The 26059-nt window shown below is 40.1% G+C and overlaps 1 protein-coding gene across 18 annotated transcripts in view; it reads right to left on the bottom strand.

The window, feature by feature from the left end:
- Window positions 1–26059, bottom strand: part of LOC109405099 (unconventional myosin-XVIIIa) — a 1227991-nt gene that overhangs the window by 611860 nt on the left and 590072 nt on the right. The window lies entirely within an intron of this gene.

Below are 26059 nucleotides of genomic sequence, written 5' to 3'. Positions count from 1 at the left end.
AGTTTAGGAAACATCGTGAAATCACAGTAAAGATTTCATCCTTAGGACTGTCATACAAAAAAAAATGTTACGGAGGGGGTAGGGAGTCTTCAACCAGCAAAAACCGTACCACTCTAGCATATTTTTTTAATGAATTGACCACTTTTATGAATACTGATAAACCGAAGGTTCATCCAGTGGTCTTTCCGATTCATAAATCAGTCGCAACATTGATTTCAATCTTAAATTGCTGAAACAAAAGAGTTCGGTAAAAAAATCGCGACAATCTAGCACAATTTTCATGAATCGTCCACTTTTACGGATATTTCGGATACCCAAAAGGTCCATCCAGTGGTCACTCCGTGTTACAAACTAATCGCAATAGTGGTATCAATCATTCTTATATTGCTGGAACAATTGAGTTTGGAAACAACTGCAACGACCTAGCACAATTTTTATGAGTTGACCCTTTTACGTATGTTCCAGAAAACCCGAAGATCCATCCAGTGGCCATTACTTATTTTGAAACTGTCATAATATAGATTTCAACTTTTGGTTGCTAAAACAAACGAGCTTGGAAAAAACTGCGACACTGTAACACAATTTTAATGGTTTGGCCATTTTTACGGATGTTCCGGGTATCCCGAAAGCCAATTCAGTGGCCACACAGGCTTACAAACCAGTCGCAAACATGATTTCACCCAAAGGTTATTGAAACAAATCAGTTTAGAAAAAATCGCGACGCTCTAGTACATTTTTTATGAATTGAACACTTTTACGGATGTTCCGGATCTTCCGGCGGGTATCACATTGGCCATGTTACTGGCCATGCTGGTCCATGGTGTATTCTTGCACTGTGCTAGTTAATTAGTAACGAAATAAAATTGTTTTGGCTTTTTTGCACTTAACAATTGAGTATAATCACTGCTGTTTGACTGAAAACACGTTAGGTACTATTTGGGGGCTCCTGGAATCGGTTCTTGGTACCAGAACCATAGCGGCAGTGGCCATTTATGATTTTTCTGCACATCCTACAGTCAATATGCATCGCTTCCTGTAGTGAATATTTTGAATTAGTTTAAATATTTTGCTCAGTCTATTTAATTAACGAAAATTTTACAAAACTGATTAAATCGGATTATTGAGAACATACTGTGAAAAACTTCCAACTACACCAGATAAAATTGAAGCACACCTGAAGCCAATATAAATGACGTTTAGTTTGAATCATAATGTTATTTCGTCTTTGTGTTATGACAGGTTATAGAAAATTGCCATATTCTGCTTGTAGTCGATTCCCGGTGGCCACTCCGGATTGACCTGGACCACTTCCGCCAAAATCAAATTAGACTAGTATAGCTTTGATTTAAAACCAGTTGCAAAAGATTTCATCAAGGATTCGATTTTTAACAATTAAAACAAATTAGGTGTCACCTAGAGGTGACACTGGGCGTTGGAGAGTTAAACAAATATAGATTTTTGCTCCACTCAACGCTCTTGATGCATTATTCTTACCTTATTAAAAGTTTCATTAAAAAACATGTAACCTGGAAAACCCGGTGTCTTGAAACACATAGTTGTAAAAATAACAGTTAAAATGAAGAGCATCACTGAAACCTAGTGGCGCACCTCTATCGAAGTAAATGGATTCGGGACTTTTTAATATTTTCTCTTTATTCCTGTTGTAAAATCGGGTACTCCATCAGTAAAATAATCAATGCACTGCGTAGTTTAGCCTTACAAACGCAAATTTATTATTAGAGTTGGAATTTTGAGTATTTTTGCACTGATCCATAATATGGCAAAAATTGATCCATAATGTGTGGGACTCTGTGGAGCTGATCCATAATAAGGCATTTTGTAAACAGTGAATTATTCCTTTTTTACGCGGAAATGACTTGCAATTATACTTCAAATGGATCGGGAATGAAATGTTCGAATCAAAACATAGCCAACGCTGCTTTCAAAGTCGTAGTTTTTGTTTTCTTTTATTTTTAATTGAATTTTGAAGGTCAGATCACTTAGTGGTATCCATGACTGTGTACCCACGGTACGTAAATTTTTCTCTGATTGTTCCTCAAGTTCATCTGGCGCCTCCGGTAAGTGTGCATTTTGAAATAATATCAGGACATTGGTCACAGCACCTTATATTATCAATCCACTTTAACACAAAAAAAGACATTTTTCTTCAAATCCATCGGAACCAACTTTGAAATTGGTACGTGCCACTTTTGAAGTAAGGTCTGGTGCATGGATTTGGAGAAAAAACGATTTTCGGCAGTCGAAAATTCCGGTTTCCAACTGGATTGATAATATAATTGCACTACAGCAGCATGGTGAATATTTTCTTTTGAAAATGGTTTTGAATAAAAGTTAGAATGTTCTGAAACATTAGAAATTTCATTGCTTCAAACATGATTATAAGTAGCATGTAGTTTGAAATCAGACTTCTTCTGTTCGTTAACAGGACAGGAAAAGCATTCTCTTGCTTCAAATGATGATCATGCTACCCCTTCCAAAGCCGATCATCTCAACGGTCCTGTTTCTTGCTCGCAAGGGGCTCCCTCTAAGAGGTCACGTAGATTCTGGACCCTTAGAACTTGGTGAGGGTTACAAAAAACAGGAGGGGAACTTCAGAAGCCTACTTAAGTTCCGAGTTGATGCAGGGGATGAAATTTTGAAAAATCATCAGAAAACAGATTTTTTGAGTGGGAGGTGAATCATACAATAGAAATGTTCATTTCACCGAACTGGTTCATTTTACCGGTTCACTTTTGAACCGGTAAAAAAATATTTTATTGTCCCGATAAGGAATCGTTCAGTTTTTATAATTTATTCTCATGTGAGATTGAACACTTGTATAAAATATGTGTTTGTGTGAACCGGTTTTCTCAACCGGTTCACTTTTGAACCGGTAAAACCATTATTTTCCTGAAACTTGTATTATGCTGATGTTCTACATATTATCATGATATAACAGTGGAGAATACATTATGTGTTGTACCGGTTTGTTTAACCGATTCATTTTTGAACCGGTGAAAATAATTAAATAATCTCGCTTGACGATAGTTGAAGTTTTATTACTTTTCATGGCTGACCTTCCAGAAAAATAATAAAATAAGTGATTTGAAAAACCGATTCGCTAAAACGGTTCATTTTTTAACCGGTAAAATCAAGAATTTTATTCCACCTGTATTATGGTGATATTTTGTGTATTACGATAATATATGGATGCCACTCGACAAGAAACCATGATTTTGGGAATCGGTTCATCAAAATAATAAATGATGAACCGGTAAAATATTTTTGCTGTCCCGCTTGATAACCGTTGGAGTTTCATTATTTATTTTATTGAACGATTTAACATAGGACCAAAAAAAGTGATAAGGAAAACCAGTTCGCTAATCCGATAAACTTCTGAAAAGAAAAAAAAATGTTCCACTTATGCTGTGTAAATTTTAAAAAATATTATTTTTGAAGAATGAGAGATCAACGAGACTAAATGATTTTGCAAACTGGCTGGTAATACCAAACTAGTTATGAACCGGTTAAAATATACTATTGCCTAGTATGAGAAACGTTGAAGTTCTCTAGTGTATTTTTTTGTAATTGTTTATAAGACAAAGCTAAATGATCGGAAGAACCGGTTCGTTTGACCGATACACTTTTGAACAGACTTAAGTAATTTTATTTATTTATTTATTTATTTATTTTATTAAACAACGTAGACTACATTTTCACTTATAACTACACTGGCGCGAATCGCATATCAGTCCCATCTTTGCTGGATTTCCTATGCAAATGGGACAGTTATGCGATTCACGGCAGTACAGTATCGGACAATAGAAATGCATAAAAGCCATTTTCCCTTACAAACTATGTAGTAAACTTTGGATTCCCATATCTCAGATATTTCTCCACATTTTAATCTTCAAAAGCTATTGAAAAATTTCGATGTTAACTATTGTTACAAAAATCACAATAGGTTGAATTTTGACAATTAAAATGCATCAATACAAAAAACTTAAGCAAAAAATTGTTACGTATTATCATTATGTTGTTCTCGACAAATTTGTTCCTTGTGTGATGACGAATAAATATGATAAAAAAATAAAAGCTAAAAAATAACATGAATAAGAAATTATGCTTTTGCGGTTCGTTATAACGGATATTACAGTCATTGCAAAATTATAGGTCACTCTGTAGCAGTTATTAGTCAGTCAGTTCGCCATGCTATTCAAATGGAACCGACCCATAATTGTGGGTGACCCATGATTGAGCTATGACTGTATTTTAAAATTTAATTGTTTAAATTTCTAGACTTCAGCTTGTTAAATTTTTATCCGATTAGTCACTTCTTCATAACAGTAATGTACTTAAAAAAAATACGGACACGTTTAATGCTTCCAGTTAGTTATTCATTCTTTGAACGAAGCACGATACTAGACAACGAACTAACTTGCAATGCCCAGTGGCACAGCCGAATTTTTTTCCCACGGCTGCGGCGGAAATTGAAACCACGCTCCTCATCACAATGCGACAAAAGGCTTGGTGACACTAGCCGCACGACCACGAGGCCCCGAACTTAGTTTCAAATTGGTGGAAGATTGATCGTTGAAATATATTAAAAATAATGATGAAAACTGTCAAAGCCTTTGTCACGTAAAATATGTTCCTTTTTTATGAAATTCACAAAAAGTAACTGATAATGTCCATGGGTTTGCCAGTAATTCAACTATACGACTATCTGATCAACTATGTACTCGTCATAGTGTGAATTGTTGGAACAAATCAATTTGAAAAGAATCAGGACAGTCTAGTTATTTATTATTGAATTACCCTTATATTCCGAATTCTCTGAGGACCAAACAAGTACAGTAGTCACAGATTTATGAGTCGAAACACCCACCAAGTACGAATTCAAATGTGCCTTTGATCGTTTTTTAAATGTTTATGAATGTTCCACCTAATGATATATAAGGCACAGGGGTCACTAATAAATCAGACGGAACATTGCTTCCTTCCTTAGATTACTAAAACAAATGAGTTTAGGAAACATCGTGAAATCACAGTAAAGATTTCATCCTTAGGACTGTCATACAAAAAAAAATGTTACGGAGGGGGTAGGGAGTCTTCAACCAGCAAAAACCGTACCACTCTAGCATATTTTTTTAATGAATTGACCACTTTTATGAATACTGATAAACCGAAGGTTCATCCAGTGGTCTTTCCGATTCATAAATCAGTCGCAACATTGATTTCAATCTTAAATTGCTGAAACAAAAGAGTTCGGTAAAAAAATCGCGACAATCTAGCACAATTTTCATGAATCGTCCACTTTTACGGATATTTCGGATACCCAAAAGGTCCATCCAGTGGTCACTCCGTGTTACAAACTAATCGCAATAGTGGTATCAATCATTCTTATATTGCTGGAACAATTGAGTTTGGAAACAACTGCAACGACCTAGCACAATTTTTATGAGTTGACCCTTTTACGTATGTTCCAGAAAACCCGAAGATCCATCCAGTGGCCATTACTTATTTTGAAACTGTCATAATATAGATTTCAACTTTTGGTTGCTAAAACAAACGAGCTTGGAAAAAACTGCGACACTGTAACACAATTTTAATGGTTTGGCCATTTTTACGGATGTTCCGGGTATCCCGAAAGCCAATTCAGTGGCCACACAGGCTTACAAACCAGTCGCAAACATGATTTCACCCAAAGGTTATTGAAACAAATCAGTTTAGAAAAAATCGCGACGCTCTAGTACATTTTTTATGAATTGAACACTTTTACGGATGTTCCGGATCTTCCGGCGGGTATCACATTGGCCATGTTACTGGCCATGCTGGTCCATGGTGTATTCTTGCACTGTGCTAGTTAATTAGTAACGAAATAAAATTGTTTTGGCTTTTTTGCACTTAACAATTGAGTATAATCACTGCTGTTTGACTGAAAACACGTTAGGTACTATTTGGGGGCTCCTGGAATCGGTTCTTGGTACCAGAACCATAGCGGCAGTGGCCATTTATGATTTTTCTGCACATCCTACAGTCAATATGCATCGCTTCCTGTAGTGAATATTTTGAATTAGTTTGAATATTTTGCTCAGTCTATTTAATTAACGAAAATTTTACAAAACTGATTAAATCGGATTATTGAGAACATACTGTGAAAAACTTCCAACTACACCAGATAAAATTGAAGCACACCTGAAGCCAATATAAATGACGTTTAGTTTGAATCATAATGTTATTTCGTCTTTGTGTTATGACAGGTTATAGAAAATTGCCATATTCTGCTTGTAGTCGATTCCCGGTGGCCACTCCGGATTGACCTGGACCACTTCCGCCAAAATCAAATTAGACTAGTATAGCTTTGATTTAAAACCAGTTGCAAAAGATTTCATCAAGGATTCGATTTTTAACAATTAAAACAAATTAGGTGTCACCTAGAGGTGACACTGGGCGTTGGAGAGTTAAACAAATATAGATTTTTGCTCCACTCAACGCTCTTGATGCATTATTCTTACCTTATTAAAAGTTTCATTAAAAAACATGTAACCTGGAAAACCCGGTGTCTTGAAACACATAGTTGTAAAAATAACAGTTAAAATGAAGAGCATCACTGAAACCTAGTGGCGCACCTCTATCGAAGTAAATGGATTCGGGACTTTTTAATATTTTCTCTTTATTCCTGTTGTAAAATCGGGTACTCCATCAGTAAAATAATCAATGCACTGCGTAGTTTAGCCTTACAAACGCAAATTTATTATTAGAGTTGGAATTTTGAGTATTTTTGCACTGATCCATAATATGGCAAAAATTGATCCATAATGTGTGGGACTCTGTGGAGCTGATCCATAATAAGGCATTTTGTAAACAGTGAATTATTCCTTTTTTACGCGGAAATGACTTGCAATTATACTTCAAATGGATCGGGAATGAAATGTTCGAATCAAAACATAGCCAACGCTGCTTTCAAAGTCGTAGTTTTTGTTTTCTTTTATTTTTAATTGAATTTTGAAGGTCAGATCACTTAGTGGTATCCATGACTGTGTACCCACGGTACGTAAATTTTTCTCTGATTGTTCCTCAAGTTCATCTGGCGCCTCCGGTAAGTGTGCATTTTGAAATAATATCAGGACATTGGTCACAGCACCTTATATTATCAATCCACTTTAACACAAAAAAAGACATTTTTCTTCAAATCCATCGGAACCAACTTTGAAATTGGTACGTGCCACTTTTGAAGTAAGGTCTGGTGCATGGATTTGGAGAAAAAACGATTTTCGGCAGTCGAAAATTCCGGTTTCCAACTGGATTGATAATATAATTGCACTACAGCAGCATGGTGAATATTTTCTTTTGAAAATGGTTTTGAATAAAAGTTAGAATGTTCTGAAACATTAGAAATTTCATTGCTTCAAACATGATTATAAGTAGCATGTAGTTTGAAATCAGACTTCTTCTGTTCGTTAACAGGACAGGAAAAGCATTCTCTTGCTTCAAATGATGATCATGCTACCCCTTCCAAAGCCGATCATCTCAACGGTCCTGTTTCTTGCTCGCAAGGGGCTCCCTCTAAGAGGTCACGTAGATTCTGGACCCTTAGAACTTGGTGAGGGTTACAAAAAACAGGAGGGGAACTTCAGAAGCCTACTTAAGTTCCGAGTTGATGCAGGGGATGAAATTTTGAAAAATCATACAGTCCGGATTCGCTGGTTGGGTCACGACTGCGCCCCGATTAGCGAATCGTGTTCGTTCGTTGGGGCAACTGACAACTGATCAAAATGCTCTAGACACACGCAAGTGATGACAAATACGTCACGGAACACTCACATACTTGCGTAAACGTTCTGTATACAGGAGCTGTGATGCGGCGGCGGTCAGACGTCAAACTCGTTTTGACATCTATTTTGACATTGACAGTGCTTTTTAGTTGGGTTTTGCCCAACCCCCCCGTAACTTGACAGAAGAGCTCAGTTTCGCGTACCTACTTGCAAATCGCAGATGTCGCTACTGTTCGTAAACAACGGGTCCATCCTTCACTGACGCAACAATTTTTGTCCATGCGAAAACATCTTTTTGTTTCGCGGTGAGTGGAAGCCAACAAGAGGCTAGCGTTTCGTATCAAAAGGACGTATTCAACAGAAGCGCAAAAACTAAAATGATCATTAAATTGAAATTATTTTGATTTTTTTCTATTTGTTGTAAGAATTGTAATAAAAGCACATGTTTAAACGGTCTTCCATATTAATTGGTGACTGCGCATGCTAGACCAGACCGAGGATCAAATTCGAAAAAAAAAAAACATCTGCAAATGATTATTTTTAACTTCCATTTTGGCTTTGCCACCAGATATGTAGCTGTGAAATGTAAGCATTAGACTGGGTCAACAAAGTCGATTTTTTGGAACAATGCTTTTTCGATTCCTTTTAGCGTCCAAAACAACTGTGCAGAATTTGGGAGCGATTGATTGCGTCCCCGTATTCCGCTTTGCGATTGAAGTTTGTATGGAATTTAGTTTGGGAAAACGTGCTTTTTGCATTTTTCTCATAAATTGAAATTTTTCGTCTAAAACTATCTAACTAATGACGTTGAAGCATAGCCTAGGATATGCCGAAAAATTTTGCCGAAGACCGCAAAGTGATCCGACACTTGTGAAAAAAGTTATAACGCACAGATTGCCTGGTGGTGCTTATCATTTAACATGTAAAGGAATAATATCAATAAGAAAATCTCAGTTTTTGGCCTAAGTTACCAAGCGAATAACTTTTTTCACAAGCGTCGGATCACTTTGCGGTCTTCGGCAAAGTTTTTCGGTATATCCTAGGCTATACTTTAACGTCATTAGTTAAACGATATTAGACAAAATAATTCAACTTATGAGTAAAATGCAAAAAAGTACGTTTTCCCATACTAACTTCCATACAAATTTCAATCACAATGCGGAATACGGGGACGCAACCAATCGCTCCCAAATTTTGCACAGTTGTTTTGGTCGCAAAAAGGAGTCAAAAAAGCTTTGTTCCGGGTTGATGCGGTCAAATTTAAAGTTTCTCCGTACAACGTTGACCCACTCTAGTAAGCATAAGTAACCTAATTTATTACTTGCTGGTGCTTAATAACCGCACTAAAAGAAAATATGAGTTTCTTATTAATTATATGAAAGCCGACAGTTTTTCCTTTACCCGTTTTATAGATATAATGTTCACTTCTAGCACAGAAAACAGACATCCAGGCCAGAACAAATTTCATTCGAAAAGTTGTGTAAGCATTTGAATCTTTACTTGAGTAAGGTTGCAAACCAATACACGATGACAACACTAACGCCACCAAACACCATATTGCCACAGTCAGTGGTGAATTGAAACATTTCAAGTGGTGAATTAAATTAGTATGGGAAATTAACCGATTGCAGCGCCACGCTATTGCCACTTGTGTTGTCGATTTCAAATGGCCGTTAATTTCCTTACATAGTTTCGGAACTGGACTTGGATGTCTGTTCTCTGTGCTTCTAGTAAACAAATTCAGCATGCCGCACTCAATTTGCATTTATCTTCCACAAAAAAGCGAAAACAACAAATTATGGTTTCTGTTTAATGTTTTATTATTTTAGTGCGGTTTGTTATTGTCGGTTTTCGTTTTTTTCAAAAGTAGCTCTTGCCGCTTTGAATCTGACAGTACCACCCGGACCAAAATTTTTAGGTACGCTGACGTTGTTCGGCAGCTGTCAAGAAGCTCCCGGGTTGGTTTTGCCCCAACCAGTGAACATTCAACCATCGAGACAGCCCATCTAACGAGCTCTCAACGAACGAATCGTCACTGTATTCAAAATGCACCCTAGAACGCGAACTATTTGAGTCCACAAATCCAGAATGAGATAATCGCTGCTTTAAACCAAATCGGTCTTGAAAAGTTGGTATCGCGTGTACATGAAGCAAAATACTATTCCATCTTGTGCGATGAAACAACCGACATTTCAAATGTATCACAAATGTCATTCTGCTTGCGATTCGTCGAGAATGGGAAAGTATGCGAGGAGTTCATTCAGTTCTATCCCGTAGATGATTTCACTGGGGAAGGTTTGGCGACGAAAATGTTGGCTATTTTGGATGAGCTGCAGCTGTCCTACAACAACATGGTAGGTCAAGGATACGACGGTGCCAGGTCCATGAGTGGTCACCTCAAGGGTGCACACAAGCCATTATCCGTCAGACGTGTTCGAAGGCGTTGTACGTTCATTGCTGTTCACACTCTTTGAATTTGTCAATATCCGATGGTTGTGCTCTGCAACCAGTAAGGAATTGCATGGGTGTTATCGAAACAGTGTACAACTTTTTTAATTCTCCTAAACGTACACTCGTACTAAACGAAAAAATCGAAAATTCTGAGAAAACTGGAAATACACAAAAGCTGAAGCAAATGTGTCCTACGCGCTGGGTAGAGAGTTCGTTGAATTCATTCATTGCACTGTTGCCGTCCGTTCTTTTGGCACTCGACGATATTTCGAATTGGAATGACAAAAAGTCAGCTACCGATGCAAAACCACTGGCCAACAGTGTGGAGAAATTTGAGTTCCTGCTTACGTTGATGATCATTGACTTCATATTCCAAATCACACTGCCGTTGAGCCTCTATCTGCAGTCGGATTTGACAGTAGCTGTGAATTCAGCAGTCACCGTTAGAAAATCGCTAGAGGCAATCGTAGCTGACGCTGCAAGCAATTTCCATGAGATCTTCGTGGAGACCACAAAATTATGTGAAAAACTGGAAGTCGACGTTTCTGACTGCAAACGGAAAAGAAAAGCTCACAAAGATTACGTGGAGAGCGAGTCCCTGGAGGAGTATTTTTTTTAAAGTATTTTCGTTCCTTTTGTGGAAAGTACAGCGCTATCCTTGCAACAAAAATTCGAGCAGCATGTGAAAGTCTTAGCCCCATTTCAAGATTTGTTGAAACCGAGAGCAACATCGGAAATTTATCAATCTGTGGAAGAACTTGACAAATTTTATGGTATTGAAGAGACAGATGGCCTCAAAGGTGAAGTGATTCTTTGGCAGCAAATGATTACCGAGCATAAGCCACAAAACGCCATCGATGGGTTGCAAATCTGTAATAAAGAGCTTATGCTGACAGTATACAGTTTGCTGCAAATCATGGCAACTATTCCTGTGACAACCTGCACACCTGAGCGGTCATTCTCAACTCTCAAGCTGCTGAAAACGTATCTACGCAATTCAATTGGAGAGGAGCGGCTCAATGGCATCGCCATGGACTTATCCACCGATGAACCGAATTCATCGCGGTCCGAGAGTTTTGACACTAGAGCGGGACCGTTCCAATCAGAATTGGACGATTCTGATTGGAACAGACCCCGCTCTAGTGTCAAAATTCTCGGACCGCGATGAATTTGGTTCATCGGTGGATAAGTCCATGGCGTATGTTCACGAGGACCTCACTTTTGATGTGGAGGAAGTACTCGACATCCTTGCCAAAAAGCAACGAAAACTAAATATTTGCTTGTAAAAAGGAATCTGTAAACTTGTACTTTTAAAAATGTGGCTTCATAATAAAGAAAGGAATGATTGGAAAATATGTCTATTCATTTAGTTGTTTTCAAAAAAAAATCATTGCATAGCGCCGAAAACATCACTATTTCTCCTAGAACAATAGCATGGCTTCACATTGTACTGATTAGAAAAAATAAAATCGGGATAGTAATAAATCGAGGTATCATTGAAACCCCCCCCCCTCCCCCACCCAAAGTAAATTTCTGGCTACGCCACTGGATTTAGGCAATGCTTTTAATAAAACGGCAATAACATGAAATTGTTATTTATTCAACGAGTTGCAAAATGAAGATTTTTACTGTACGAGCCATACATTTACTCAACGAGGCTTGCTGAGTTGGATAATTATGACGAGTGCAGTAAAAATCGAGTTTTGCAACGAGTTGAATGAATTTTTTTTGCAATGACAAAAACTATTCAGTCGTTTATGATCATTTCTCATTAGCCATCGTGCTTCGCGATGTTTGAATAGGAACAACCACGTGCTCCATCATGTAAGACACGAAGTTTGAATCAAACAATAACGAAACGTATTTAGGGGATTCACTAAACAGCGTAAACTGATTAAACGTCGCAATCACCAAGGCAATCTCTGTTTATTTGTTTCACAATATTCCATGAAACATTTAAATAATCAGATAACCATGGCTAGCACAGTAGAGGTATTCTCTAAACAGATTAAAAAACTGCGTAAGCCATGATTATCTGATTTTTGAAATGTTTAATGAAATTGCGAATGAAATAATGCAAGATTGCCTTAGTGAACACTCATTTTTATGTTTTGTGCTAACGTAAGAACTAACTGACATTCACAAGACGCGACGCGAGACAAGACAAACACTTATCGTTCTTACAATCGTCAAAGGGTATAAAATTTACCTTTTCTGTCGACCGGTTTCGGGCGCGATGTTGCCCATCTTCGGGACAATGTCCGACTGGTTACGTGTTGTCGTACGATGTTCGTACTCGTCCAGAGAAGAGAATTTTTTTTATTATTTACAGTTGTTATCCACCAGGTTGAAGAGACACGATCAATGGTCCCTTATAGGGTGTCCCAGAAAGTAAGAGCACAACTTTACAACGCTACCATTTCGGAATGATTTCAGAAACAAACTTTATTTTCACACATGTCCTACCTTAGTATATTAAAAACAAATCCCAATCATTTGAATATTATTTTTCCTCCTCGTTTGAATGCGGTAGAACATTCCCTGAAAGACCTTTTGAAGCTTCTGCACAAATTGCTATATTTTTCAATAGCATCGCTAAACAAATCGTTTTCTACGAATACACTTAAGCTCGATAAAAATTTCAAAAAATATGTCCGTAATTGTCTGTGCATGTCTATTATACAACCATTTGTTTGAACTTAAAACATAGACTTTTGTACCAGAAACTTTAATTCAAACACAAAATTCGATATTTTTGAAACCCCGATTTTCCTAAAGCCAAAAACAAACTCCAAAATGTATATCACAGCATACAAAAAACTGCAATTTAATTTCACTATAAACGAAATAAATGCTCCAGCTTCATTAAGTGTAGATTGAATAGTTTTTATTCTCGTTGAAACATGTTCAAAAACTCGAATGTCTGTGGGCACGTTTGACCCAGAAATAGAAAAAGTGATTTTTTCAGTTTTCTCAATATTTCGAAATTCCCGTACGCACAGGCAAAACATATTCTTAAAAAAAAAATTCAATCATGCATCTGAGGAAATATGTTTTCAACTATATCATGTCAAAAAAAAATGAAAAAATGTTTTGAATTTGTGTATTTCACAAAAACGTAAAAAAGTAGTTTGTGCAGGATTTTAGAAAGATGTTTTTTTTCTTTTTAAACATTCTGCATACAAAAACTCGTTTTTCTAGTATGATCTCTTTACAGATAATAATGAAAATACTTTGAATAAAAATACAAAAATATAAAAACAGTTGTTTGTTGAGAAAATGATTGTATTCTCGTTATACAAAGTTGTGCCCATACTTTCTGGGACACCCTATAGTGTTGATGATGAGCATCGATTCCCATGCGTTGAGGTGTACAGCCTTTCTCACTGGTTTGATCACCTTCGCATTTTTCCAACTTATGTTGTGGTTGGATGCCGCCGCATGTGCCGCCACCCCGAATTCGTTCGGTTTGATCGACTCTACCACTGTTCTGTGTTCCCTAGGGATTGAAATTCGGCATTTACCGAAAACCAACTGTTGCGTATATGGTACAGAAGAAAAGATTCGGTGTGTCTGTTCGTTACAAAGAGCTTTATTCAACTGAGCGGGTCTACACACGGAAGTAGATAATATGAATACCAATGTGAAGTGTGTGTGAAGGGTGTGTAGAATATAAAAGGGTGCAAGGCAGATATGCACCATATTAAAATAATGTAACATCCTCCCTTCTTTTAAATTTAATCTTCCATTACAAAGTCATTGAATTCACTTGGCAATTTTCTTTCACGTTTGGGTCTGTTCGTTACATCTGTGGTGTTTGTGTTGAGCGTGTTGCTGGTGTTGCTGCTAATCGAATTTCCACCCCTGCCGCTTCGACGCTCTGCCGCGACGCCCACCGCGCCGGCGCTACCAGCTGGAACTGTCATCTCAGGCACGTACGTCGTTGTGGGTGTTGGGGGTGTTGCTGTGTTTTCCATCACAGGCGGCGTCGACTGCTCTACCGGAGTCGGAGTGTTGTTGTTGTGATCGTCACTTCGTGAAATGGGAACCGAGACGAGCGGGCTTGTTTCTGGTTCTTTACGCGGTCTTATATTCACGATATCTCTCCGGTAACAGGATCCATCAACGTCCACCAGGTACGAACGTTCATTCAGTTTCTCCCTGACTATTGCTGGTGTCCAAGATTTGCTGCTATCTGGGTGAACTTGAACATAAACCGGCGAGCCAGTTTGAGGTGCAGGCAATTCGCGAGATTTACGGTCGTAATAATATTTCGCTTTCTTCTTGCTTTCCAGGATTGACTCAGGAACGTTCTGCACAATATGAGGAGTGTATTTCTCAAACGAAGCTGGCACACCGCATCTTGTGCTACGTGAAAACAATCTGCTTACCGGGCTGCTGCCGATCTTGTTCGGTATGTTCCGCCAGTGGAGTAAGACATACCAAAGGTCCTGACCGGTTTCTTCCGCCTTTTGGAGCAGGTGATTCGCTATCTTGACAGCTGCTTCCGCCTTGCCATTACCTTGCTGATGATGGGGAGAAGACGTCGAGTGCTTGAAGTTCCATTTATCTGCCATTTCCTTCATGTCATCGTTCACAAAATTTGTTCCGTTGTCGGTATTAACGATTTGAGGGACACCGTGTCGAGAGAAATTTCGTTTGCAGATTTCAATCAGGCTTTTCGCAGACATGTCTTTGAGAATATCCAGCTCAATGTAGTCCGAGTAATGGTCTACTGTTACAAGGAACTGGTGTTTCTTTCCCCGATATGATGCAAAAAATACATCCATCGAGACGATTTGCCATGGATATACCGGAACAGCATGGCTCTGCATTGGAGGTTTCTGCTGATTAGGAGCAAATTTGGCACAAACGGCACATTCCTTGACCACATCCGCAATTTGTGCGCTCATACCTGGCCAGAAGATGTTCTCCCGGGCGAGCTTCAGTGTTGATTCGATGCCGTTGTGACTCACATGTACTCTCTGGATCATGGACCGCTGCAATGTATTTGGGATTAGAATCTGGTCGTTCCTGAATACCAATCCGTCTTGAGTAGACAATTCACTCCTGTACTTGTAGTAAATTCTGGCTGGTGATGGAACTCGATGTATGGTATTGGGCCAGCCGTTTCGAATGAAGTCCTTGACAATTTGCAACGATGAGTCTTGGTCGGTAGCTTCCATGATACTATCCAAGCAGTTGTCCGATACTCCCAGGTAGCTGCTTACATTGCAATCCTCGAGACGCTGGAAAACCTTGTAAATGTTCTGCTTGCAATAATCGTGGTGTTCGGCTGAATCATCGTGCGGAGCACGGGAAATCGCAACTGCTACAACGTTCTCCTTCCCAGTAACAAACTCCAACTTCAGCTGGTAACGTTGTAGATTCAACAGCATGTGCTGCAATCTCTTGGGAGCTGTTAGCAACGGCTTGTTGAATATGTTGATTAATGGTTTGTGATCGGTCTTCACTGTTACGCAGGGGTTCCCAACAATCAGTTGATCAAAACGTACGCATGCGAACAAAATTGCAAGCAATTCTTTCTCGATTTGAGCGTAGTTTCTTTCCGTGTCCGTTAATGTCCTGGATGCATACCCTACGACTCCATTCCTTTGAAACCACGCCACCCCAAGTCCGAAACAACTTGCGTCACATTCGATCGTCAGGGGCTCTTCCACGTTGTAATACCGTAGCGTTGTAATATCGGACACAAGGGCCTTCACTCGAGAAAATTCTGCATCCTCATCCTGATTCCATTCCCACGGTACCTTTTCCGAGATCAACCGGCGGAGCTTGGTGAAAGAAGCGCTTAAATTTGGGATGAAACGGCTGAGATATGTGACCATCCCAATGAACCGATGCAATTCCGTTCTATTTGCGGGAACAGGGTAGTGTTTGATCGATGAAATCTTGGTGTAGTCGGGCTGTAATCCTTCATTTGAGAGAACATGTCCGTAGAATTTTACCGACGTTTCGCACAGTTTGAGTTTCGATCTGTTGAGTTTCACGTTGTTTTGCTTCAAGCGATCCAGCAACATCTCCAAATTGACATTGTGATCACGAAGGGCTCCTTCGATGGTTGAACCTCGACCATAGACCAGAAGGTCGTCCGCCAGGCATTCCACTCCATTTAGTCCTTGTATCACTTCCTGTAATTTCGCTTGGAATATTTCAGGTGCAGAAGAAATGCCAAAAGGAAGTCTTAGCCACCGATAACGACCAAATGGTGTCCAGAACGACGTCAACTTACTACTGGCATGATCCAGGACAACGTGCCAGAAACCTTTGCGCGCATCCACGGTCGAAAACACCTTAGCCTGACCCAATTCCGGCAAAATCTCGTCCAAGGTAACGAACTGGAGATTGGGTCTTTTCAAAGCCTTATTTAACGGGATAGGGTCCAAGCAAATGCGAATGGACTCGGAACCGGCAGTACCACGTTTAACAATGAGAATGTTACTCACCCATTCGGTATGGTGGTGCTCTCTAGTGATGATTCCATCTCGTTGAAGCTGATCTAGCTCTGCTTTCAGCTGCGGTCGGAGAGCAATTGGGACCCGGCGAGGCTGCTGAATGACCGGAGCTACGCTGTCGTTGATCTCCAAACTAACTTCTCCGTTCATTTTCCCGTATCCTTGGAACACGTCGCTGAATTTTTGCACAATCTTTTCGGCCTCGATACGATATATCTGCTGGCGACGACGGTTGAGCGGGAACCACACTGACAGCGTTACAGAACTTGACCAGACCGAACGTTGTACATACCTTCAGGGACAGCAACGGCCTGTGGCTGACGTCCACGACCTGGAGCACTAGCAGATACTTTCTTGATTGGCACTTGCAGGGTATTTTGACTTGACCCAGAACATTGATTATTCCACCACCAAACGCTTGGAGTTTGAACGGTGATGGGAGCAGTTCCGGTTTCGATTCTCCAGTCAGCTTGCACAACCAATCATACCCAATCAAGCTGGTATTGGCACCTGTATCCAGCTCGCACTTGACATTTTTCCACTTGTTTTTTAGCTTCAGGGAAACTTCCGCCAAAACATGTCCTCCTTTTTTAGAGTTGTCGAAAATCTTTCCAATTTCTCCTTTGATTTCTGATTCCTCCGACTGTTCGCTGTATTCTTCATCTGTATCGCTTTCGTCCTAAGTGTCCTCGTTTATCTTGTTGACTCTGCGCGTGCGGCTCCGTTTCGACGAACTGGATCGATTCTTCCGGCAAACCTTTTCGAAATGGTTTTTTCCTGCACATTTCTTGCACTTTTTTCCGTAGGCTGGGCACGAACCTTTTGTGAAGACATGCCAGTCTCCACAGAACTTACACAAACGCGCTTTCGATGACGATGCTTTCAGTTTGTTTACTTCCGCCATTTTGTCTGATCATTTCCGCTTCTAGGCCTCCAAACTTTCCTGGTTTCGCCAGAGTCTTGAAACGGGCGGTGTAGTCGTCGATACTTTCCTCGGTTGTCTGATTGGCCGTGAAAAACTCCAGCATATCCACGATAATATTCCTGGTACGGGTCACCTTTGTCTTCATTGCTGCCAGCACAGTATCCGGCGACACTCTGTCCGCTGCTGTCAGGTCGAAATTGGAAAATTTCTTCAGAGCCTCGGTGCCCACGACCGACAGCAGGATGCTCACCTTTTTCGCATTTTCCGTGGCCGGCCATTCATCCATGCCAACCACGGTGCAATAATTCTTCCAATTATCCTTGAAAAACGAGAAGTTCTCGTCCATGCCCCCCTCGAGTGATAATGGCGGAGGAAGTGGCACATTTTGGCTCACTGGCGCTGCAGCTTGGGGCTCGCGCTGCTGCTGGAGAAGCTTCTCGAAAAGTTTGGTTTGATGTTCCAATATTTTTGCTAATTCAGCCATTTTGGCTCACTACGCGACGAAAGTTTAAATCGCTTTCTTTACGCAATCACTAACGCGACCACGGGTTTTACGATGCCCGACGATTAACCACGTTTTTTCCGAACTTTATACCGCGAAAACTTCTGACACCATGTTACGAATATGGTACAGAAGAAAAGACTCGGTGTGTCTGTTCGTTACAAAGAGCTTTATTCAACTGAGCGGGTCTACACACGGAAGTAGATAATATGAATAACAATGTGAAGTGTGTGTGAAGGGTGTGTAGAATATAAAGGGTGCAAGGCAGATATGCACCATATTAAAATAATGTAACACCAACACCAACAGACCGCTACATAACTTCGGACTCTAACCACTACGGATCCCAAAAAAAAAGCCGCCTTCCATTCAATGGTGCACCGGCTCTATAACGTGCTCATGGATAAGACCAAATTTGAAGAAGAAAAAGCTCGGATTTACAAAGCGGCTGAAGTCAATGGGTACGACCGAAAGTTCATAGAGAAAATATTACGAAAACACACACGAAAAAGCATCGCCAGGACATTACAACACTGGAGCCAAACACACAGGAAGTAAAACGAATTAGTCTGCCTTTTTATCCGAAAGTCACGAACCTGATCAAAAATACACTGCAACGGCAAGGACTTCACGTGGTGCACAAGAGTGACAACACGCTTCGGGACTTACTATGCAACCTGAAGGATAAAGTCCCACCGGACGAACAATCAGGTACATATCGAATACCTTGCGAAGACTGCCCAGCAGTTTATATTGGCCAAACACGCCGCAAAATTAAGGTGCGTCTGAGGGAACACAGAACAGCGGTAGAGTCGAACAAACCGAACGAATCCGGGGTGGCGGCACGTGCGGCGGCATCCAACCACAACATAAGTTGGAAAAATGCGAAGGTGATCAAACCAGTGAGAAAGGCGTTACACCTCAACGCATGGGAATCGATGCTCATCAGATGCGATCGGATGCGATAAGTTATGAGATGAGAAGAGAGATGTTTGATAGGCCATAGTGCATGAGGTTTTCAATGAGGGTGCGCATGTTGTTTTCACATCCTTTTTCGCCTATTTCGTGCGCATTAACGACTCGCGTGATTTGATCGATGAAGTCGCTTTAATGTTGAAGCACTTCTTTGGATGTGGGTAGTGAAATGATCGTTTCATCTATAAGAGCGGAAAGATAAAACGCGCCCGCTTTTCGTTTTGCGCGGGTCGTTTTTTTTTGCTATAACTTAGTTCTGATCCTGTTGCAATAGCAAAAACCGACCAGTTAAAAAAAATCTGGTGTAACTGTACAAGATTAAGTATTGAATTAATTATTTGAGAAAAGAATGTATAAAATGTAATTATATCCGCGTGAGCGATGTCTTTATGTATACACATATTTTTACTTTCCGGACTGGGCAATCTAAGTGTTGATTTCAATTTAAATCAATATGAGACTGTTATACTGATTTTCAGCTTTAAAACATTTCTTGATTGTGCTGACCTAGGCAAAAAGAAACAAAAATTCGGCAAGTAGGTATGTATTATTTAAAGGTATAGTTTTTTTTATTACTAGATTTTCGGCGATATCTACGAGTAAAGATGTCTCTAATAAGAACACAATATTCATCATATATTAGGTAAAAGAGTATCAATCGAAATCGATGTCACACTCTTTTCGTTAAGGGATCTAGTTTTGCCTGACAAAGAAAAAAGCAGAACCTTTCAATCAGAATCCTTTTTGCAATTAAGTTGAATACCATAAAATCTTAAACTTTCTAACTTGCACATGAATACAGTGTTGCCACATTTTTCTCGGTTTTCATCTGTGATTTTGGTCAAAAAAATCTTTTTCGTCTGTAGGAAATTTCAGAAAATCTTAGTAAAAATCTGTGATAGGTTAATGCCTCCAAAATCGAATATTTTTGAACAATTTGTTAAAAAAAAACGGAAAAAATGTTCTTAGAATAAAGTCGACCAAAACACTACCAGGTTGCATCTGAAGATCATCAGAAACCACAAGAACGTCGAAAACAATGCGCCTGAGGCTTGGCCTAGGCCATCCAACTAGAAGATTTAATTTATATTATTTAAATTTGAGTGCATGAAAATTATAATAAAGCTTTTTTCACGAAAGTCATTGTCATCGTTTTAAAAATCTTAAAAATCTTTTTAATTTGAAAAATCTTTGATCTGTGATCACAGATATCTGTAGGCGAAAATGGGAAAAAATCTGTGTAATTCTAGGTAAATCTGTGTATGTGGCATCACTGCATGAATAACATGCACTGAGCAAACGACCATATCAAACATTGATCACTTGATTTAAATCCCGAACAGAGAAAATGAAATGTTTTCTTATACATGTCGTATATATCTTTTTTATTGATATTTATCGGTGAACGAGTAAAACAATATCGTTTTTTGCGTGACGTTTCGGCCTAATCACTTTTCAGCCATCTTCAGACGCAATTTGATCGCCGCAGCTGATGCTACCTCCTATCCAGCTGGGAGATCACGTACCACTGTCTAGTAGGGTACTATGCGGTTGTGGTGCGCGTCCTCTCTCGTTTCCTCTTCGTCGTCTATCGTTGTTCGTCACTTGTCGTAGCTTAAACACTAACGCATTGTAGTTCGTGTTGAACAATCCACATTCACGCTGGAAGTTCACTGTATTAGTTTCCCCTGCCAGCTTGATGTGGAATGTCTCCGCGACGACTCTGCTCTCCTGGTCGGCGATGCGTTCAATTATTTTCGTCTCGTCAAAATTGAACACATGGCCGTCACATAGTGTGTGGTGCGTCAATCCAGTCCTGTTGTCTTTCCGTTTCACGTCATTTTTGTGTTCGTTGATTCTCGTGTCCAGTTTTCTTCCCGTCTGTCCGATGTACACCTTTCCATCCCCTGTTCCACACGGTACCGAGTACACCACATTTTTATGTTGTCCTGGTGGGATCGGGTCCTTCAGTTTAGCAAAATCTCATTTTTCAATTTAGATTTTGCTTTCACCGCCAGTGTTATGCCGTGTTCTTTGAGGATTTTCTGCAACTTCTCACTCAGACATGGTACATACGGCGTGGGGATGTACTTCGTTTCATCCACCTCCTTATCGTTCTGCAGTACGTTGTAGTGCTTGTGCACCCTCTGTTTCAGGACATTCTGAATGAACCAATTGGGGTAATTGTTACATTTCAGCATTTCCTTCACTGTACTGATGGCCGAGGGGCGGTGCTGCGCATCGGTTAACTTGATTGCCCTAGTGGATAGGGCTATCAAGTTAACCGATGCGCAGCACCGCCCCTCGGCCATCAGTACAGTGAAGGAAATGCTGAAATGTAACAATTACCCCAATTGGTTCATTCAGAATGTCCTGAAACAGAGGGTGCACAAGCACTACAACGTACTGCAGAACGATAAGGAGGTGGATGAAACGAAGTACATCCCCACGCCGTATGTACCATGTCTAAGTGAGAAGTTGCAGAAAATCCTCAAAGAACACGGCATAACACTGGCGGTGAAAGCAAAATCTAAATTGAAAAATGAGATTTTTGCTAAACTGAAGGACCCGATCCCACCAGGACAACATAAAAATGTGGTGTACTCGGTACCGTGTGGAACAGGGGATGGAAAGGTGTACATCGGACAGACGGGAAGAAAACTGGACACGAGAATCAACGAACACAAAAATGACGTGAAACGGAAAGACAACAGGACTGGATTGACGCACCACACACTATGTGACGGCCATGTGTTCAATTTTGACGAGGCGAAAATAATTGAACGCATCGCCGACCAGGAGAGCAGAGTCGTCGCGGAGACATTCCACATCAAGCTGGCAGGGGAAACTAATACAGTGAACCTCCAGCGTGAATGTGGATTGTTCAACACGAACTACAATGCGTTAGTGTTTAAGCTACGACAAGTGACGAACAACGATAGACGACGAAGAGGAAACGAGAGAGGACGCGCACCACAACCGCATAGTACCCTACTAGACAGTGGTACGTGATCTCCCAGCTGGATAGGAGGTAGCATCAGCTGCGGCGATCAAATTGCGTCTGAAGATGGCTGAAAAGTGATTATGTCGAAACGTCACGCAAAAAACGATATTGTTTTACTCGTTCACCGATAAATATCAATAAAATAGATATATACTAGTTAACGGTGATTAAATCCAACAAGTTATACATGTCGTGTTCTGAAAACGGCTTAGTAAAGAGAAGATACCCTAATCGAATACAGATGTATTTTAAATAGAACTGTATATATTGTATAAGATCCTATTGCACTTCGATCAAAATAAATACCGGCTGGTTCGGGAGACGAGTCAGAAGTTCACCAAGTTAATGACTCGTGTTTTATTCCCCCTTGGAAAGAATGACAGGATATTACAATACACATATAATAACAAAATTATGCTGTAAAAAAACTTAAAGGATTTGATGGAATACCATTTTATTTGCAATGAAATATGTTATTTTACATGGCGATCGATAGACAGTATGATAAATTGTTATTACGTTTGGTCCATCAAAATGCAATTCATGTGAAAAAAACATTGAGTTATGTTTAAAAACAACATATTAACGCATTTTATATTACCTACTAGCATTCCCAACACATTAAATCCGCATTGCTTTACATACACAACGAGCGCGATCATAAAATCCATACCCGACAAGCGTTCTCTTGCGTTCACCGCACTAATCGCAACTCATCTACTACAGTACGGTTCATGCGTTCTGCTTATAGTTTCCACAGAGTGTGCTTCGACGCTTATCCGATCTTTTATCTCTTTGCATCGCACCTCACCCACTATGTGCTCAACGTAAGGGACCATTGATGAACGAAGATGATCCCCCCATCGCATCGTGTCTCTTCAACCTGGTGGATAACAACTGTAAATAATAAACAAAAAATTCTCTTCTCTGGACGAGTACGAACATCGCACGACAACACGTAACCAGTCGGACATTGTCCCGAAGATGAGCAACATCGCGCCCGAAACCGGTCGACAGAAAAGGTAAATTTTAAACCCTTTGACGATTGTAAGAACGATAAGTGTTTGTCTTGTCTCGCGTCGCGTCTTGTGATTGCCTTAGTGATTGCGACGATTTATCCATTTAATCAATTCAAGACCAATAATTGAAAAGGCCACAAACAAACATGTTTCTATCGACTTGATGCCTTTTGAACTCCACCCATACACCTCACCACCACTATAACAGAAAGCGCAAACATCAAGCTTTCTGTTAATGGTGGTGTGATGCGTGGGTGGATGCCAGAAGGCCCTAAGTCGACAGAAACGTGTTTGTTTACGCAATGTTGATGTGGCCTTTTCAATTGTTGGTCTTGAATTTACACTGTTTAATGAATCCCCTGTGTGAAGTTATTTAATCTGTTTAGTGAATATCCCTAGTATGTGTCAGTCGAGCTTCAATATCAACCAGTTTTCCACGTGGTATAAATAAGCCTAATACGATTGAGTAATGCAAAAAGGATGTTTACGACAATGGCGCAGCGGCACCCAGTGGTATGTGTGGAAACATGGATCGGCGTTTGGAGAAGTTCAACGACAACTGCAGTTTGTGTGTAATTTTTCGGTTGAGTTGACTTACCGATCTAAGCAGCCGCAAGTTCATGTGGCCATGTTGGTGTTTTTGTGATGCAGGCCCTCAAGCCCTGAAATGGATGGTTCTGTTCGTGGAGATGAGTATCATAAAGACTGCTTGAGAAGTGCTTGTGGTTTGGACCAGAGTTTCCCATTGCTCATGTGTGCACTTGCCCCCCCTTCTATAAAAAAAATCTATGCACCATTTTTGCAATTCTTGAACCTTGGATCTTACCACGCAATGTTGAGAACCACTGAGCTATGGTGCACCATTGACACATACAATTTCTTAGTATCTCATGCACAACTATGATGTTCTCAGAATCATTTAGGCTAAACTCACGCACCATCTTCTAACTAATCAGTGATGTCAGCACCACATTTGAAAAACATGCACCATTTTGGCATTTCGTATTCCAAAACTGTAATCCATGTACGTGAACCATAATGACTTCGGCACCACATTGAATTCTAAGCACCATTTTTGCAATTCGTGCACCTAGTCATACAAAATAACAAGTATCACTGAATAACAGTGACGACTAATACAGCACACTAACATCATGCACCTTCTTCAAAGCTTTCAATGCACCATCATGATGTCCACAGAATGATCTAGGTATCCACGCATTATGATGATCGCATGAAATGTCTTTTTATCCATTAAGTATCTAATACCTCATACTGATATGCACCGGCATAAAATTTCATGCACCATCATAGCTCTTCAAACACCATTTCAGCGTTTGTCATATCACTGAGCCGTGAGCATCACTTAAAATACATTTTTTTTTGTATGATATGCACCATTTTTGCAATTCGTGACCTAACCATAAGCTTTGAAAAACGGTGACAACTAATGCATCATCTAGTATCATGCACCTTCTTCAAAGCTTTCCAACCACCATTTTGGCATTCACTATATCATCTTGGCATTTTATGCACCATTATCAGTTGTGCTGAAGCCTTTGCTGCATTCGGACGTGCTTACGTTAAGCACCGCGCGCGTTGAATTATCGATTCTATTATCGTGTTGTTTGGATGGCATCTGTTTTGCCTCGTTATTATTGTAACAATGGTTGTTACTCTTCGCCAAAACACCTTCAAAATAGATCTTCGAAACTTTGAAAAGCGTCCGAGTTTTGAAGATGTACATGATTTCATCTTTCGAAGCCTTGCGCTCCGACCGACACAAGTTCAACGTTTGCAAATGAACCACGTTCAGTGTTGTGTGCATGTGAAATGCAATGATCTGGAGACTGCTCTAAAGGTGGTAGAGCAGCATAACGACCGTCACGAGCTTGAGGTAGCTGGTAAGCGGTACAAAGTTCGTTTGTCAATGGACGACGATAGAATCGAGATAAAGGTTCACGACCTGTCGGAGAATGTCTCAAATGCAGACATTGCTACATTCTTCCAACAATATGGTCAAGTCCATACTGTGAACGAAGCGGTATGGGGTAAGCACTTCGCTGGCAGAGGCATTCCTTTCGGAGTGCGAATTGTGCAAATGGTTCTAAAAAACCACCTGAAATCCTACGTCACAATAAAGGGTGAACAAACGTATATTTCGTATTTATCCCAGCCGGCAACGTGTCGGCATTGTACCCAGCTGGTACACACTGGCAAATCATGCACTGCCAACAAAAAAAGCTTGGCACAAGCAGCGTCCAACAAGATCACATCAACCAACTTGGCCAATCCAACCGTTTCCATCACCCCCTCCGTTGTAACATCCAAGGTTGTAAAGAAGAAAGGCACTGATGAGCTCCAAAATTTGCAACAAAGGCTTCCACAACAACAGTCTAAGCGAGTAGTATCCCGGGTCGATGATAGATCACCACCACCGTCGAATGAGAGATCGCCACCACGGAAGAAAAAAGACAATAAAGCAGAGCCGGCTGTGAAATCCGTTGTGCAGAATGAGAATGAGAATTCTACCGATGACGACGATATGGATACCACTGAAATACCCGAAGAACCGGACTTCGATGAAGATGCAGACAAGTGGTTCGCATGGATGCAGAAGTATTACAAACGTGTTAAAAATAAAAGTAGAATTGAATTGTAGTTTTAGTTTATATAAAATATGTATGCTTGGTCGACCTGAATGACTCACTTGAGTTAAAAGGTCGTTAATAAAACAAACAAACAAACCATTATGATGTGGTTCAATAGTGAGTTTGATGCACCATTTTGGCATTTCGCATACAAAATAGCATTCCTTGTACCTGGACTATGTTGATCTCTGTGCCGCATTGAATTTCCTGCACCATTTTTGCAATTCGTGCACCTACATATGGAATATGTTGAGTATAACTGAATCATGGTAAAACTA

This window comes from Aedes albopictus, chromosome 3 (genome assembly GCF_035046485.1).
Source record: "Aedes albopictus strain Foshan chromosome 3, AalbF5, whole genome shotgun sequence".
NCBI lineage: Eukaryota > Metazoa > Arthropoda > Insecta > Diptera > Culicidae > Aedes > Aedes albopictus.
The sequence above is the reverse complement of the archived record's forward strand: the minus strand, read 5'-3'. Positions and strand labels throughout refer to the sequence as shown.